Here is a 19732-nt window from a genome sequence, read left to right on the forward strand (position 1 = left end):
TTAATGCTGTTCTGACTTCACACATTTCGTGTGACTGGTTGGTACGAGTAGTAAGAATTGTTCCGTGTCGCGTACACTATTCTGCCATTCTGGTTTGTTCACTGCATTGGTAATTAGCCTATGACTGGCACGGAGTGAGGGCTGCAGAACTTGTGAAAGGGTCAGGGCTTCGCAGCCTGTTAATATTTCATCCGGACCGGATACGGCCCGTCGTACTGAAATGACGTCGAGAATTGTGAATTCTGATGTTTCAATACTGTCAGCGCCACCAATTGGAGTCGCGCTCCAAGACAAAATGTACGGAATTAAATAGATTGGTTACCTTTTCATGAAGCTTTGAATGGTATACATAAATTTATATACGTTATTTATTTTTGTTTTATACATTAATAGCTCATAAATATAGTGAAAACATCCGAAATTAATTACTAGTAACAAGCTTAGCTTTTGTAATAGAACCGTACAGAAACATATGAAATGGAACCTCATAGACTGGCATAGAAGCTGCTGAATAAATAAACCATCAAGAAAAAGAAAACTGGAAGTCCAAAGAAACGCTGTGCTGATCTCTTCGAAACCGGCAGTGGGAATGGGAAAATAATTTTATTATATTCGGTGTCATGAGGTTCCGATCTGCCTTTCTCTGGACAGTTGACTAAACAATAACTCATTATAGAGTAAAGGTTAGTAATATTGTGATACTAATAACATTATGATCTTTTTGAATTTTTTTTTACAATTTTACTGAGTGAGAGGAAGATCGGTTTTTTGCGTCAACGTATTAAGGGAATGTTCGTGGACAAGTTTCTGCACAAAACCGGTCCTTCTCTCGCTCAAAAAGTACTAATATTATTAGTATCACAATTTACCATTCTTTATCCTATATGAGTTTAAAAGCGAAATTAAATTGACTGTGAAAACTATTTAGCACGTGACATTCAGCTAGATAATTCCTGTGCGAATGAATGGATCCTACTGCTTGAGTGAATTAAAATATTTTTTTCTGTAAAAGCAGAGATTATAAATATCAGCCTTCAGTAAAAATGAAATTCATGTCTCATGAGTAAACATTTGAGGTTATAATGTCATAATGCTTTATTGTAAAACAGTAGGTTTTATTTATTTATATTTCAAAATATTAATTTGATTGAGAACTCATTTTTGGTGAAACTTACTGTATGAACTGTTCGTTTCTCCTCTACCGTCACCACTTACTTTTCTCTATTCCCTCTTTCAAGTGGCAACCAGCTTTCCTTCTCCCATCAGCATCCACTCTTGCATGATCTCGGCAATCACGGGGTATCCCGCGTTCGCTGTAAGTTGACTCCCGCAGCAATTCGTATACTGAAGCTTTTACCCTATTTATTTCTTTTAGTCTTTTTAGTGTTAAATTCTATTGCTTCGCTGATTCCTTCTATATTTCACATCCAAATCTTGCCATGCTTGCTTAGAGCTTTCCTACTAACCTAGGGTGACCAACTTCTGATCACAGAAATACGGGAGACTTGGTCACGACAAATTCTAGACCATTTTTTGAAGTGTGAAGCCAGGATTCATTGATGGAGTGGTTTATATTTGTAATATAGAACTATCAATTTAAGTATAAAACAAATATGATTTATATCATAATATTATTTTAAAATACGCATGTCTTTAGTTTTAAGTTATTTATGTTTATGTCGACCTGGTTGGCAAGTTGGTATAGCGCTGGCCTTCTATGCCCAAGGTTGCGGGTTCGATCCCGGGCCAGGTCGATGGCATTTAAGTGTGCTTACATGCGACAGACTCATGTCAGTAGATTTACTGGCATGTAAAAGAACTCCTGCGGGACAAAATTCCGGCACATCCGGCGACGCTGATATAATCTCTGCAGTTGCGAGCGTCGTTAAATAAAACATAACATTTATGTTTATCAGGAGCGTGCAGCAGCACATTTAATATTTTTATCTTGCTATGTAAACTGAAAAAAGAAAAAGATAAAAACTCTTTACAATCATACGCTCGCACAGTTACACCAAAGGTTACAGGATGACTGGAAAATTGATTGATGCGTAGTGAACTTTCGATAATATCAGTTTAGATATATATTTGGCGGGTATTTTTATTAGATTACATTAAAAGATTAACGATCATGTTTGATAAATAAAAATACGGAAGGATTAGGAAATTAATAAATTAATAAAATTAATAAGGAAGCTGGGAAGTGTCGCTATGGATAGATATTTTAATTAAAAATCTTAGACCTGACTGAGACTCGAATCCGCCTGAAGGTCTGACCACTCAGGACAAGATATGTTTTTAATAAATGCCTCTCAGTTTTTTCTTAGGGCCCTCTATTTTGCGTTCCGTAACATGAAAGCGTTTATTTTTGTCTCCTAGATTAATGGCAACATCTATTGACTTAATGACATCTTACCTTTCCCTCTACAGTACTTTATAATTGCCACGTGTCTCGACGTAAATCTTAAGTAACAATATAGCCTTCAAAGATTCCTTGAATGTGTCATCAGAGATGTTGCAGTTTATTTTTATTGTAGGTGATAAACAAAGTGATTGTAATGATTTAATGTACCGCGAAGTAAAATGTTTGGACTTCACAAATAAGAACAGGAAATCCATGTGGTTGATAGACGACGACAACGGAAATGAAATAACAGACAAACAAGAAATATACTAAACAGATGTACGAAATATGTAGAAGAGTTAGTCTATATGAGACATCGTCCAGATGACTTAGCTATAGAAGACGAAGAAGCCGTATCAAACGACGAAAAAGGATTTTCAATTTTAAGCGAAGTATTTGAACTAGCGCTTAAGGAAATGAAGACTGGAAACGCAACAGTAGTTGATGGGATCTCCATTGAATCAGTGAAATGCTTGGGTGAAGACAAGAAGGAAATTCTTTTATTATGCAACGAAATATATGAGAAAGGCGAATGGCCTGAAGATTTTACGGAGACAGTGTTGTTTCCAATACCGAAGAAAAATATGCCAAGAAATGTAAGGAGTTCAGGACTATCAGTCTAATATCGCACTCGGCGAAGATTCTCTTGCGAATACTGAATCGACGTTTATATTCTAAGATGGAAGAATAGTTCGAAGAAGAGCAGTTTGGCTTCAGGAAGGGAAAAGGTACGAGAGATGCAATTGGACTGCTACGAACAATCGACGAAAGATCCTAGAGAAGAATAAAGAAGTATATATAGTATTTGTGGACCTAGAAAAGGCATTGACAGAGTGAACTGGAATAAACTGATGGGGATCTTAAAGAAAACTGAAGTGGATTGGAAAGAGAGGAGGCTGTTCAGCAGCTTTATATGAAACGAGTCAAAGTCAGGATAGCAGAAGGAATGTCCGAAGGAAGTGAAATAGGGAGAGAGGTACGACAAGGATCCCCTTTATCATCTACCCTGTTCAACATCTACTTGGAGGATTTAGTAAAGAACTGTTTTCAGCACATGGGAGGAGTGATAGTAGGAGGAAGAAGAATAAAGTGTATAAGATTTACTGATGATGTGTCATTGTTAGCAGAAGAGGAGATGATACTAAGAGATATGCTACTGGAGCTAAATGACAGCTGTGAGCAATATTAAACGAAGATAAATGCAAATAAGACGAAGAGCATGATCATAGGAAGGAAAATACAGAAGATAAACTTGCGAATTCTAAATAAGGCAGTAGAGCAAGTGGGCAGCTTCAAACACTTGAATTTGAAATGTGGATATGGAGAAGAATGGAACGTATGAAGTGAACAGACAGAATAAGAAATGAAACTGTTTTGGAAAGAGTGGGTGAAGAAAGAATGATGCTGAAACTGATTAGGAAGAGGAAAAGGAATTGGTTATGTCACTGGCTGAGAATAAATTGCCTATTGAAGGATGCACTGGAAGGAATGATGAACGGGAGAAGAGTTTTGGGTAGAAGAAGATATCAGATCATAGACGACATTAAGTTATATGGATCATATGAGGAAACCAAGAGGAAGGCAGAAAATAGGAAAGATTGGAGAAAGCTGGGTTTGCAGTAAAAAACCTACCCTTGGACAGAACACTAAATGAATGGATGAATACAAAGATTTTCTTGTTATGGAACGAAATATGAGGAACAAAGCTATTTTTCGCGCAGTGTAAATACCTGACAAGGAATCAACAGCTTTACTTTCCGTCCGGAGGAAGCCATGTTCTTAAAAATCCTCCGCCCTCAGTCGGGTTTAAACTCGCGTACCTCGAGTCCAGTGTCGCATATAGTTGAATAATTGTTGAGCATTATATTCTTAGAACACGTGAGTATAAGTTTCACCTGACCATTACAAAAATGAAAAAGCAGTGTTGGCAATTTTACTTAGAAATTAAGTAGCAACATATTAAGATTTTTAATAGCCACTACAAGAAAACAAAATGTAGCTTTCGCAGTAAATTTGAGCTTTCGAAAAGTCGAAATATAGTAAAAGCTGTCTTTGGTGTCGTGGTCAGAATCGAAAGCAATTTGTATGGAATCAGAGTCGATAAAACTGCATCGACTCCTTATCTTGTTAACTCTTTTTCCCTCGAACTACTCAATATATCAGCCTGCTGTCAGAGTTTAGAAGACTTGCCAACCAGGTCACGTTTTACTTCACTTAATGTTTGACGCAAAACCTATCAAGAAAATAAATGAGAATCGAAACTTCTTAACCAACGTAACTTGTTATTCAAGAAGTTTCCTTTTGCTACTTTTAGGAAACTTCGATCCAGCGCTCTCATCCCTGCATGGCACCACAAACCTAGTTCGATTCCTGACGCCGTCATTTCTTATCGATGACGGTCGGGCGTAGCGGGGGGAGGGACAGGATGGCCCAGCATCCGACGGAGCGTGCGCAGTGCCAAAGCATCTGCAACTGTCTCCCGCTTCAGTCCGTGTCGGTCCGCCGGCCTACTGAAACAACTTCACCTCTGCTCAGGTACGTGGTCTTCTCGTGGCACTCCAAGCGACCTTGCATCCCCACTCTTGTGTAGCCATAGCAACGCAGTCTGTGAGCATGCGACTGACGAATGCCAGTAACAACATAACATCACTTTGAATTGCACTCTTTGTCGTTGTGTTTTAAAATGCAGTTTTTTTTACACACACAAATGTTAGGTGAATACTTGTCGATGTTGAATTCAGATACTTTCCTCTGTGGAGGAAATATAAATCCGCGGTGACGCTGTCGGACATTTACTATAGTGTATAAATAATATGAATTTATAAAAAATAAAGTAATGGATTCAAAGTAACAATTATTTCACAAATTTTTAGGGTGTTCCTACAAAGTTTTACTTTCATATCAGAAACAAAACTATAAATGAGTGTCATAAACTAGATTATACCTAATATGAGTCTTATTTACACGTGGTCAGGGATACGCAAGGGGGAGGGGGGTTACCGGGTATTAATCTGAGCATTTTTTTTTATCTATAATCGTTTTCCCTTCTCTAATTTTTCACTGTCAGAGTTACAAAATCTACATCGACATAAGGCATAGTCCTCCTACCCCTCCTTCAATATATTCATCATTCTACTTTCATTCTTCATCCTTGGTGAGTTCCATGTTCCATTATTGTGTTTAATTAAATTTATTCCAATATATTTTATTGTTTCCATGGATTTTCCTCTTATATAAAGTGTCTTAGCTATCATATACAAATAACCGTTGACTAAATATAATATATAAATTATTATTGTGTAAATGTAACAATGACACAAGCATTTTTTACTATACAAAATTAAACAGAAGTGAAAATTTGTTAAAAATTGGATGACTGTGAAAAAATTACGTTTGGAAGATTTTATAAGGATATTCATGAATATGTTCTATTAGAACATAGTATAATATTAATAAGAATAGTATAATATTAGTAAATATACCGTAACATAATAATAATAGTAAAAATACACAAAATTTAAAATACCGATAATGTAAATTGTAATCAATTTTAATAATAACCCCGCCCCCTTGACAAAATTCTGCGTACGCCACTGCACGTGACTAATAAATTTCTTTACACCTTCAGCCAATTTTTATACTTAGTTACGTTATTAAAATATCTGTGATATTTTCCGTCAATATCTAAACTTCTACTGCTATAAATTGTAATAGAAAGATATAAATTTTTTAAACAATAATAATAAAGAACTGCGAATACTTGCGTTTGCATGTTAACTTATAACTTACTGTCATTTTCGAGATGTCCATCTGTACGTTGAAGATACTGATTTGAAACAGTTCTAAAATAGATATAAGTAGGTATGTAATGAAATGTTGTAAATGGTTTAATTAAAATATTATATTCGAACGGATACTTTGCTGTGTGAAAGGTATTGTCTAATGGTTCGTACACACAGAAATATATTTTCAAAGTATGGAAAAATGAATATACGACAATCATCTTCGGGAGAAAAAAAGAATAATTTTCTTTGGAGAAGCAATTCACTTGAGCTACTCTTGAAGTCATTGATGATACCTACTTCAAACATTGTTGATAGTGTAACAGCCACTCGTTACAACTTAGGTAGGTTTTTGTTGCGTGAGTGTGCGAGCGTGCTTGCGTGCATATGTGTATGTAAAACATGGCTTTGTTAAGTACCGAAAAGTAGTAACGTATTACAAAATAAATTAAACATTTACTTAATGCGTTGGATTAGTTTCAAACACTTGGAATTCCAATTTACAACGTAATAGTTCTGAAACCATTCATATGATTATCCTAAAATTAAGTAAAGTTACATGAATTTCTAAATTTGGTATTGTCGTCATTATCTATTGTACGCAATTCTTGAAGAAAGAAGAACAAATATATTTGTCGTTAACGCCAGAGTGCTTTCACGAGTGAAAAACTAATATAAGAACAATAAATGAATTTATCCAACATCTCGTATAAAGGACCCATAGCTATGGTAATATTTAATAATAGTTATCCTTCATATTCTTGTTATTGTTGTTATGAACAATGAGTGAATGTTTCCATTTTCGTCTTTTAAATCACTCGTTACCATAGCAACGAATGACTTTTGTAAACTTTTATCCACTCGTTGTTCCTGACAATAGCGACAGAATATTAATATATTAAATATCTAATATTAAATTACATTTTTTGCACGATAGTGTGTTTCTTGTCGTTACAGCAAACGGCCGCCACTATTAAAGTTGATTTCACTGAATTCAGAGTTGCTAGCCTAGATAAGAATGTCGAAATTTTTACAAATAACTACTCTAGAGTTGTAATGAAAACCACTGCTTTCTATGTATGATACAATCCTACAATGCATGTAAAATTCATACGAAAAAGACAGTGTTAAGTAATATACATTATACGAAACAAATCACTACATTTTAAATGTACTGAACTTTATTTAAACATTTCAAACTTCACTTAACAAAAATAAATAAAAACACGAAATATTACAAGTACCTGAATCATTTTTACTCTTTCACATTGAAGTTGATGGTGAAATTTGTACTTTGGTCAGACTGTTAACCTTCTGTCAGTTGTTCATTAAATGTAATGTACGTAATGAAGATTTTTTTTTATATTTTTTTAAATATACTATCGCGCAAAAAGTACTGTGCAATACACGTTTGTCAAGTGCACTACAAAATCGTGGAAATGGAAAAACCCACTCCGCTCGTTTTTCAAACTTTTCCTAGATTTTGTAAAAATCACTTCCCACCTTGTATCTTAATATACTATATCAAAACTATTTTATTAACAAAGTGTTGGACAAAAATGTTATATTAAACTTACGTGTAAATGGATTTAATTCAGTCCTGGAAGTTACAACACTCGGCATATATGCCTCATGTGCTGAACACTCCCATTCGTGGATAATATAGGTAGGCCTATAGGTCTACGTTTATTCAGTGTTAATAAATAACTATTTTTAGACTTCTGCTTTTATGTAAAAGTGTAATGTATGTATTTATATAGATTGCAGAGGGTTTTAAACATACGAGTTAATGAAATCTATAAAAACAATTTATTATTAACTAGCCGTACCCGTGCGCTCCGCTGCACCCGTTAGAAATAAATATAAAGTAATTGCATAATTAAAGTAGGACATTTGATCCAGGGAACATTCGTGTTTGATAGAAGGATAAATCGTTTAATATGTTACTTAATTTAAATTGTATTTAAAATATTAAAATGCGATCATTTTGATCCAGAGACCACTCATTTGGTGCAATGACAATTCCTTTAACATATTTCTTAATTGTTATTACCAATTATTTTTGGAAAAGCGAAAATTAACAGAAAAATTTTGGCTACAGATTTATTATTATGTTTGTATTATATTATACTATATTATATTATATTATATTATATTATATTATATTATATTATATTATATTATGTAAAAAGTGTGTTCATAACGGATGTACTCGAATTAGAAAGTTTTTAATTTGTTGTGGGAGCTCTTGAATCTCAGGAGGAACAACTTTTACAACAGCGCAACATAATCTGCTTGGCTCATTACCCAATTTTTTTGCATTGCATTTATTGCATATATATTTGATGTATTTTAACACGATTCAATTGAGCATAGTTAAAATTTGAATTATAAAATAATGCATTGCTAAGCTAACGTACTATTACTGCATACTAAATCAATACTCTCTCGTTGTTCGTTAATTCTCTGAGATAAAAATGAATATGTTCATAAACATTATTTTAAGAAATAAAGGAAATGAATATACAGAATAACCTATCAAGTTTTCTGTGCATAAGAAGCTATTTTAATCTTACCTGTCCTCAATTCAGTCACAAGTTACTGTAATAACATTATAGCATTATGTCCATCCAGAGAAACTACACTTTCCAATGATGAAATAATAATTAATTATACAAATCGGTTAATGTAGCTTCCGATATTACTTCATACAAACACAGAAATATTATCTATAGGCTATGTTTCATAGCTTTCGATTGTTACCAGAAAAATTTCGGTTACAGATTTATTATTAGTATAGATTTTATTTACCGCAGGATATTGAATTACTTACATACATTTGAAATTCATTGTTACAAATAATTTCGAAATTTTTATCAAGGCTTTTATAAAAATAAATAAGTAATAATATGAATTTGATATTGTGTGCAATACAACGAAGTTTAAAATTTACGCATACTCGTATTTTAAGCGATAAAATTGTTGCAAGGTCAGTATGTGCCAATAACGTTAGATTGTTTCGACAGGTGACAAAATATAGTATCTGTTGTCAAAAGCAAACAGTTATGAAAGACGTACTGCAGTGATAAGTAAAACAGCTTTGTATCACCTGTTTACCTTGTTCATTTCAAAATTCAGTCTTTGTGTTTATACAGTATAACACGTTGTGTAAGCACGAACACTAAAACACGTTACAATAACGAGACACCGTTTTTAGTTTAAACTCATTATTATTTAATTCGATGCAATTCAATCTCGTTATTTGCAGAGTAGAGCGGATTACGTAATACGTTCAGAAACACAGAAAGCCAATTTGCAAACTAAGTTAATTTATTGGTTGATCTGTGACAGTAATCAAATTCTGTTATGAATTAAATTATTAGTCGTTCTATTTTAGAATATTTTAATGTAAGGCTTATCACAAATATATGAATAATTGATGGAATATTATCGTAATTCCTTTGTTTCACTTTGACGATAGCGCAACTCATTTTCAATTCAAATATTTATCATTTTTATTTAATTACCATGTTACAGCGCTTTTGCAGTTGAGAGTAACTTTGTATGAGCGTGGTCGGTTATTCGAAGCGGTAGAATGCCTCCTGAGTGACATATGATGCTATTTATTGTTTCGCATAACAATCTAATAGCGCTTTCAAGAAGGGGTGAGAATGAGATAGATCGAAACCGTACTTTTAACGAAAATGTTTTTTTTTTTTTTTTGTGCGCGTTCGTTTCTTAAACATAATATGGAAAAGCTACTATGAAAATATTATAAAAATTACTCAACAAATGACGTAAGTATACGCCGAAGAAATTATGATACTGTCTCTAATAGCATTAGATTCCACACCTTCAACACGCACTCCTGTAAAATTTTGTCTGTGTGGCTAAGGACTACGTATATCATTCTCACACCTTCAATTCAGTTGCCGACTATACAAGTTGTTAAAAATATATCCAATATTTTAGGAGGTGATAGTATGCCTCAACACAAGAAAAAATATCTAATAAACATGGGTCCTACAACACATACTTTCTGAGATCTGAACACTTGTTCATAGGAGGTGTTGGTTGATTCGGCAATGCATTTTTCTGCCTACAATACAGCAGACTACCAGATAATCATACCGTAGTTGACACCCCTGGCATGGAATAATGGTACGTCGCAAGAAATACTGAAAACAAAATTTTCGTTGCGGATATGAGCGGGGTTCAGTAGAGATGGTGTTGTGAATTTTCATAATCAGCATGTGTGGGCTGATGAAAATTCCCATGCACTTAAAGGAACAAGGCATCAGCACCGATTCTCAATCAACGTATGGGCAGGCGTTCTTGGCGATAGATTAAGGGTTATACGTGATTAACTGGGGCTCGTTATCAGGACTTTCTTATTAACGTAGTATACCTTGCTGGAGTAAGTGCCATGTCAGCAAAGACTGCAGATGTGGTTCATGCATGATGACCAGGGAAAGGATTTATATGTAAATACATATTTACTTATAAAGCTAATATAATTTATATTTTGCATTATCTTTATGTTTCACAATGTGTAGGGTTGAAAAATCCTACTTTTATTTTCCATATTTTTCCATATTTTAGAGTTTAGTACATATTTTCGTTAATTTCCATATATTTTCCATATTTCATATAAAACAGTCCATATTATATTAGGTTTAACAATAAAACAAAACAAAATTCCATTAACTTTTAAAAATACATTTCAACAATAGAGATTTAAACACATGTTCAGTAATCCCTTTAACATCAGAGTTATTTGAAAATTAGCAGTCCTATCAACAATGGGAAAGTAAGTTACAAAACTGTATTAATTTAATTTAAAATTTTTAACAGACTTCAGTTGTGCAGCTCAACAGTTAAATGCCAGTCAGAGTACACATAGGTTCAGTTTTGTAAATCATACTATAAAGACGGTAAATATGCCAAAAGTACGTCATTCAGTCAATTTAAAATCAAAACTAACAAGTTACATTTCAGAATTTAAAGAAGATGGTTTATCAACTGACAATAAAATATTATTTTGTAATTTGTGTCAGTGTGCAGTATCATCTACACAAAAGTTCCTGGTGCAACAACACATTACAACTAGTAAACATCAGGCCAACAAACAACTAAATTCCAAGCAGAGACAATTGTTTTTAACACAACCAACAACATCGAATGTAAGATCTGAGTTTAACATCGACCTGTGCCGTTCTCTCATCTCTGCTGATATTCCTCTCTACAAACTAAAGAATAAGGTCTTCAGGGAATTCCTTGAAAAATATACTCAACATACAATCCCGGATGAGTCAACACTTAGGAAGACGTATGCTCCATCCATCTACGATGAGACAATACAGAAGATAAGAGATGAAATTAAAGATAGTTCAATTTGGGTTTCCATTGATGAGACTCCCGACAAAGAAGGTAGACTTGTTGGTAATGTAGTTATCGGTTTGTTAAGTGAACAATATTCTGAACGAATTCTTTTACATTGTGATGTTCTAGAAAAGTGCAATAACAAAACTATAGTTAAACTGTTCAACGAAGCTATGGGTATCCTGTGGCCAAAGGGTATTATGTACGATAATGTGTTATTCTTTATTAGCGATGCTGCCCCTTATATGGTCAAAGCTGGACAAGCATTATCTGTTGTATATCCTAAATTGACTCATTTTACTTGTGTGGCGCATGCATTTCATCGTGTGGCAGAAGTGGTCAGAGACAATTTCCCTAAAGTAGATTTGTTGATTTCATCAGTGAAAAAAGTATTTCTCAAAGCTCCCAGTAGAGTTAACGTGTTGAAAGAAATGTACCCTGAAATTCCATTGCCACCAAAGCCAATTTTAACTAGATGGGGTACATGGCTAGAAGCAGTTGAATATTATGCCGAACATATAGACTCTATTAACAATGTTCTCCTTGCATTGGACTCTGAAGATGCAGTCTCAATTGATACTGCGAAAACAGTTACCTGTGACATAAGTGTGAAGAATGACTTAGCTCACATTCAGCATACATTTTCATGCATCATAAAAACGCTCAAAAGTCTCCAAAATAGGCACCTTTCACTATCTGAAAGTTTTGAAATTATAAATAGTACTGTGGAACAACTGAATCGTGGTAGAGGTAAAGTTGCAGATGCAGTAAGAGCTAAGGTGGACACTGTACTTTCAAAAAACCCTGGATATGAAGAACTACAAAAGGTTGTTGCTGTGATGAGTGGTGAATCAACAGTGAAGATTAACTTGGACTTATCCCCAGCAGACATTGTGAAATTGAATTATGTACCAGTTACTTCTTGTGACGTCGAACGCTCTTTTAGTCAGTATAAATCTATCCTCAGAGACAATAGAAGAAGATTCACTTTTCAGCACTTGAAAGAAATGTTTGTAACCTATTGTTATGGTAACAGACAATAAAAATTGTGTTTTGTTGAAACTACATTGGAAGATAAGGTACGTCCATTATATTTTTTGTTTAGTTTGATTAAAATGTACCAATATTTAACGTACATAGTCATTTTTTTATAATTTTAAGTCCATATTTAATTCCATATTTTGGTAAAAATCCATATTTAATTCCATATTTTGGTAAAAATAACTACATATATATTTACACATTTCATATATTTTTAGTCCATATAAATCCGTTCCCTGATGATGACACACCAGCACATTTTTTCCGCAATGAGCGTTAACACCTGACGCTGACATTTCAGGACCGCTGGATTGATTGGGGAGGCTCCACACCTTAGCCTGCTCGTTCCTCAAATCTAAATCCCCTACACTTTTGGTTATCAAGAACAACCAGGTCAATTTCAAAGAGTGCGTGATTCTTTACACCGAAGGGCGAGGAATGCATTGCCATGAATGGACTTCACATTGAGCACCTCCTATGAACAAGTGTTCAGATCTCAGAAAGTATGTGTTGTAGGACCCATGTTTATTAGACATGTGTTCTTGTTTTGATGCATACTAGCACCTCCTAAAATATTGGATACTTTTTTTTAACACTCTGCATAGATTACATATGCATAATAACTTATATTAAGTAATTCTCTCATAATATTATCGTATAATCAATTACCAGTATTTTAATTATTTTCTTTCTTTTCTCTTGTTCGCTTTGTAACACTGCTTCGTTTGAAACTTTTATTTATCTCAAATAAAGTCTAATATGATATAAAAATCTGAAAAGTGGTATAAATTTCATTACATCAAAATAACATGAAAGTGAAATTTGGTCATTAAAATCGAGATGTGACAATTGAAAAATTGTACAATTACGTACTACTATGCAGCTACTGCTACTACTACATTTAGGCCTACTACTGCATTACTGCTACTGCTATTTATTATTGCTACTCCTACTACTACCACCATTAATGCTGCAACTACTATTACTAATGTTACTGCTACTAATATTACCACTATTGGTATTGCTACTACCATTACTATTGATACTGCTACTACTATTCGTGTTGTGCATTGCATGTCTGACCGTGAAATGAACGGGCACGGGTTCATATCCTGGTTGACACAAGTTGGCTGGTTGAGGTTTTTTTTTTCTCGAGATTTTCCCTTAACCGATTATGAACAAACAAATGCTGGGTAATTTTCGGCGCTGGACTCTGGACTCATTTCGCTGGCATTATCACTTTCATTTTATTCAGACGTTAGATTACCATCACAATTGATAAACCGTCGTAAAATAAATAAATAAATCATAGACTGTAACTGTTGACACTGCTATTCCATTGTTATTAGTACTCCTACTATTATTACCAGGGAACGGATTTATATGGACTAAAAATATATGAAATATGTAAATATATATGTAGTTATTTTTACCAAAATATGGAATTAAATATGGATTTTTACCAAAATATGGAATTAAATATGGACTTAAAATTATAAAAAAATGACTATGTACGTTAAATATTGGTACATTTTAATCAAACTAAACAAAAAATATAATGGACGTACCTTATCTTCCAATGTAGTTTCAACAAAACACAATTTTTATTGTCTGTTACCATAACAATAGGTTACAAACATTTCTTTCAAGTGCTGAAAAGTGAATCTTCTTCTATTGTCTCTGAGGATAGATTTATACTGACTAAAAGAGCGTTCGACGTCACAAGAAGTAACTGGTACATAATTCAATTTCACAATGTCTGCTGGGGATAAGTCCAAGTTAATCTTCACTGTTGATTCACCACTCATCACAGCAACAACCTTTTGTAGTTCTTCATATCCAGGGTTTTTTGAAAGTACAGTGTCCACCTTAGCTCTTACTGCATCTGCAACTTTACCTCTACCACGATTCAGTTGTTCCACAGTACTATTTATAATTTCAAAACTTTCAGATAGTGAAAGGTGCCTATTTTGGAGACTTTTGAGCGTTTTTATGATGCATGAAAATGTATGCTGAATGTGAGCTAAGTCATTCTTCACACTTATGTCACAGGTAACTGTTTTCGCAGTATCAATTGAGACTGCATCTTCAGAGTCCAATGCAAGGAGAACATTGTTAATAGAGTCTATATGTTCGGCATAATATTCAACTGCTTCTAGCCATGTACCCCATCTAGTTAAAATTGGCTTTGGTGGCAATGGAATTTCAGGGTACATTTCTTTCAACACGTTAACTCTACTGGGAGCTTTGAGAAATACTTTTTTCACTGATGAAATCAACAAATCTACTTTAGGGAAATTGTCTCTGACCACTTCTGCCACACGATGAAATGCATGCGCCACACAAGTAAAATGAGTCAATTTAGGATATACAACAGATAATGCTTGTCCAGCTTTGACCATATAAGGGGCAGCATCGCTAATAAAGAATAACACATTATCGTACATAATACCCTTTGGCCACAGGATACCCATAGCTTCGTTGAACAGTTTAACTATAGTTTTGTTATTGCACTTTTCTAGAACATCACAATGTAAAAGAATTCGTTCAGAATATTGTTCACTTAACAAACCGATAACTACATTACCAACAAGTCTACCTTCTTTGTCGGGAGTCTCATCAATGGAAACCCAAATTGAACTATCTTTAATTTCATCTCTTATCTTCTGTATTGTCTCATCGTAGATGGATGGAGCATACGTCTTCCTAAGTGTTGACTCATCCGGGATTGTATGTTGAGTATATTTTTCAAGGAATTCCCTGAAGACCTTATTCTTTAGTTTGTAGAGAGGAATATCAGCAGAGATGAGAGAACGGCACAGGTCGATGTTAAACTCAGATCTTACATTCGATGTTGTTGGTTGTGTTAAAAACAATTGTCTCTGCTTGGAATTTAGTTGTTTGTTGGCCTGATGTTTACTAGTTGTAATGTGTTGTTGCACCAGGAACTTTTGTGTAGATGATACTGCACACTGACACAAATTACAAAATAATATTTTATTGTCAGTTGATAAACCATCTTCTTTAAATTCTGAAATGTAACTTGTTAGTTTTGATTTTAAATTGACTGAATGACGTACTTTTGGCATATTTACCGTCTTTATAGTATGATTTACAAAACTGAACCTATGTGTACTCTGACTGGCATTTAACTGTTGAGCTGCACAACTGAAGTCTGTTAAAAATTTTAAATTAAATTAATACAGTTTTGTAACTTACTTTCCCATTGTTGATAGGACTGCTAATTTTCAAATAACTCTGATGTTAAAGGGATTACTGAACATGTGTTTAAATCTCTATTGTTGAAATGTATTTTTAAAAGTTAATGGAATTTTGTTTTGTTTTATTGTTAAACCTAATATAATATGGACTGTTTTATATGAAATATGGAAAATATATGGAAATTAACGAAAATATGTACTAAACTCTAAAATATGGAAAAATATGGAAAATAAAAGTAGGATTTTTCAACCCTACACATTGTGAAACATAAAGATAATGCAAAATATAAATTATATTAGCTTTATAAGTAAATATGTATTTACATATAAATCCTTTCCCTGATTATTACTATGGATAGGCCTACTGCTAATTGCATTACTACTGGGTATTAATGTTACTAGCATTATCATTAATTCTATTACAACCATTGCTATTGATAATGATACTACTACTGTAGATATGTTACTGCCTTTATTATTGTTACTGCTACTTCTATTAGACAATTACTTTTGGTAGTTCTCCTACTTCCATTATTATTGATACTCTTATTTCCATTACTATTGATAATGATACTAGCATTACTAGTACATTGCCGCTGATACTAACACTATTACTGTGAATATGTTACTACCATTATTATTGGTACTATCACTATTACTATTGATACTGCTACTATCGCTACTATTACTACTACTACTACTACAATAAATTACTGTGAATACTGCTACTACTATTGATGCCATTTGATAGTGATTCGTCCGTCGGATGGGGACGTTAAGCATGCCGGTCCCCTTGGTGCTATTCGACAGGAGTAGGCTACGTGCCGGCACCGGGTTTCCCCTTCTCCCTTCCTAACCTTCACTATCATCCTCACCCATTCCCTACAAGACACTTACACATACACTCACCTAGTACACGACATCACTTTTCACAGATACACATCATGCATAACATGGCCCCGCCGAAGTGGTGTGCAACTTTAAAATGGGTCTATCTGCAGTATGTGGAACCCGAATCACGTTAAGTGAAGTGGATAGGCATTAGACACACACACTTTTACTACTGCTGCTATTGTTACTACTATTTCTGTTACTACCATTGCTATTGCTGCTATTGGTACTACTATTAATGTTGTTACAGCTACTAGTGTTGCTAATGTCACTTACTATTAGTGCTAATGCTACTATTATTGCTACTACTATTACTATTTGCTATTGCTACTGCGACCACTATTATTTTTGTTACTGCAACTACGCGTAATATTGCTATTGTTACAGCTAATACTGTTACTATTGCTAATTATGCTCTTACTATTGCTAATTATGCCATTTGCTACTCTAAGACCAATTACTTTAGCTACTGCTGCTGCTATTACTACTGCTATTACTATTTACTAATGCTACTGCTTCTAATATCACTATTGCTACAGTTAAAACTACGAGTATTACAATTGTCACTACTACTACAATTACTACGTCACTGCTGCTACTATTGTTATTGATGCTACTGCTACTACTATTACTACTGTCACTGCTATTACTATTATTAGTCATTGCTATCACTATTACCACTACTGCCACTGATAGATATTATTATTATTATTATTATTATTATTATTATTATTATTATTATTATTATTATTATTATTATTATTATTGCTGCTACTATCAGTATTATTATTGTCACTGCTGCTAGTCTGACACTACTATACTGTTTTCGCTGTAAGAAAAATCCTAATGTAAACATAAGCACGTTGCTGTCATACCCGTGATTGGCTCCCAGTCGAAACACTCACATGACGCAGGAAAATATAGTTCGTATTTGGAAACCATAATCTTGTATTGTTTGGAAATAAAATATTGAATTCTAATTATTAAATACAATGAAACATATAACTTCACTCATATGCAAAACGATATGTAAAAGAAAAGCTACTTTTATATTTTTGTTATGTACTATGAACGCGGATGAATACCAACAGTAAAACCGAGGTAGTCTGTTCTTGTAGCAAGCTGGCGTCACTTGAGCTCGTAGTTGTTCACGTAAGCACGTGGTACTGAAGTATGGCTTCTGCATCCTCGGTGTGTGTGGTTATTAAATATAAGAGTGGAAAACCTCTGAAAAGCGGAGAAAAACAAATAGCCTTAAATGTATATAATAAGTTAAGTGAGTTTTAATTACAGTAATTATAAAGTAAATGTTTCCTAAGCAAACGAATACATAATAGCGAGGTTTGGCCTACTTGACGAGTAACGGAAATGTTTAACATGAAACAGATTGTACAAAAGTAGGCGGGAACATGTACTGAGAATCAATGTCGCCAAACAGCGGCCAATGAAGCCTCACTTCAGTCACGTGCTATTGTTTACATTAGGATTTTTCTTACAGCGAAAAGATTATACTGTCACTGCTATTGCTATTACTATTTTCATAGCTACTACTTCCACTATTAATGCTACTTAACTACTGCCTCTGGTATTACTATTAGGTCTCAGTATAACTGACTTTGCTATTATTGGTACTACTATTACTATTGCAACTGCTACACCTATTCCTATTGCTACAGCTACTACTATTACTATTATTATTATTATTATTATTATTATTATTATTATTATTATTATTATTGCTGCTACTACTGTTATTACTATTGCTATTAGTACTGACATTGCTACTCCTGTTACTACTACTACTACTACTACTACTACTACTACTACTACTACTACTACTACAGCCATTGTTACCACCACTACTTGTACCCTGGTACTACCACTTTTTCTGTTGCAGTTATCACTACTACTGCTACTGTTACTGTTACTATTCTTTCTACTACTAAATTACCATTTATCGTCCTGGAAGAGATTTTGAAGCTTTTCTGCCTTTGATCTTGGTGATACATGGTTCTTGAGCCAACGAAAGAGGATAATAGTTTTATTTGCAAGAGGAAAGTACGCCGAGAGAGATAGCGAGTATAGTGTTGGCAAATTAAGGAAGAAATGAACAATTTTATTGATAGAGATTTCACGTAAAAAACATAATCTGTTAGTAACAATATGATTTCGGGTTCAATATTGTAAAACATAACTCGCCAATCATGTTGTGCTACAAATTAGTTTATGTTTTGTTAAATTTTTAGTATTTAATACGTATTTATTTATTTAATCTAGTAGAGAGAGTAGCCTTCTCGTCCCCTCTATGAGGGAAGTACAACTGCAATATCAAGAATACAATTGCTCCTTTAACTACACTCAAATCTTCGATGCTTTAGTCCGGTGATTACACTGAAACTCTCAACAGATTTTGAATCTCGCGGCATTATATGGAAACAGAGCCTCGATTGATGGCAACTCTCGATTTCTGTTCAATTGCGTCAAAGATTGAGAACAATGAAGGGTCCACTGCAAGAGGGAGCTATACCACAAAATTCTAATCATTCAAATTTTATGTTTTTAGTCGGTTCCTACCGTCTATTGTTCTTTCCTTAAACTATATAGATGTGACATTGCACATTCTAGAATACGCCCCTTTTCTTAATATACTTATTTTTCTCATATTACGGTTACTGTGGCATACTTCCCTCTTGCAATGAACTCCTCAATTAGTGCATATGGAAAGCCGCGTCTGTGGCTCAGGTGCTAGCGCGCTGGCCTTCTGATATGGCATCACGATCTCTCGAGGAGTCGTGACCAACAAATAGAGAAACGCTGGTCTAGATATTGGTTTTGAGAAATTAGAGTTGAAAGAGGCCTATAAGCCATATTCCTTTTTGCAATTAGTACTAATTTCTTAATCAGTGTTCCGACAATTAATTCTTCTATTATTATTAATATCGTCCCTTCTGAGAACTGAATGTAACTTAACAAACAGAATGTATTTTGCTTGTTCTATTAATCGGTAAAAA

At 33.9% G+C, this 19732-nt stretch overlaps 1 protein-coding gene across 1 annotated transcript in view; it reads left to right on the plus strand.

Moving 5' to 3' along the window:
• The first annotated feature begins 4144 nt into the window (after positions 1-4144).
• LOC138705578 (uncharacterized) overlaps positions 4145-19732 on the plus strand; it is a 175973-nt gene continuing 160385 nt past the window's right edge. The window contains exon 1 of the mRNA XM_069834180.1: positions 4145-4939. The gene's annotated coding sequence lies outside the window, so the exon portion shown is untranslated. The remainder of the gene's footprint in view (positions 4940-19732) is intronic.

Source organism: Periplaneta americana, chromosome 9 (genome assembly GCF_040183065.1).
Source record: "Periplaneta americana isolate PAMFEO1 chromosome 9, P.americana_PAMFEO1_priV1, whole genome shotgun sequence".
Classification (NCBI taxonomy): Eukaryota; Metazoa; Arthropoda; class Insecta; order Blattodea; family Blattidae; genus Periplaneta; species Periplaneta americana.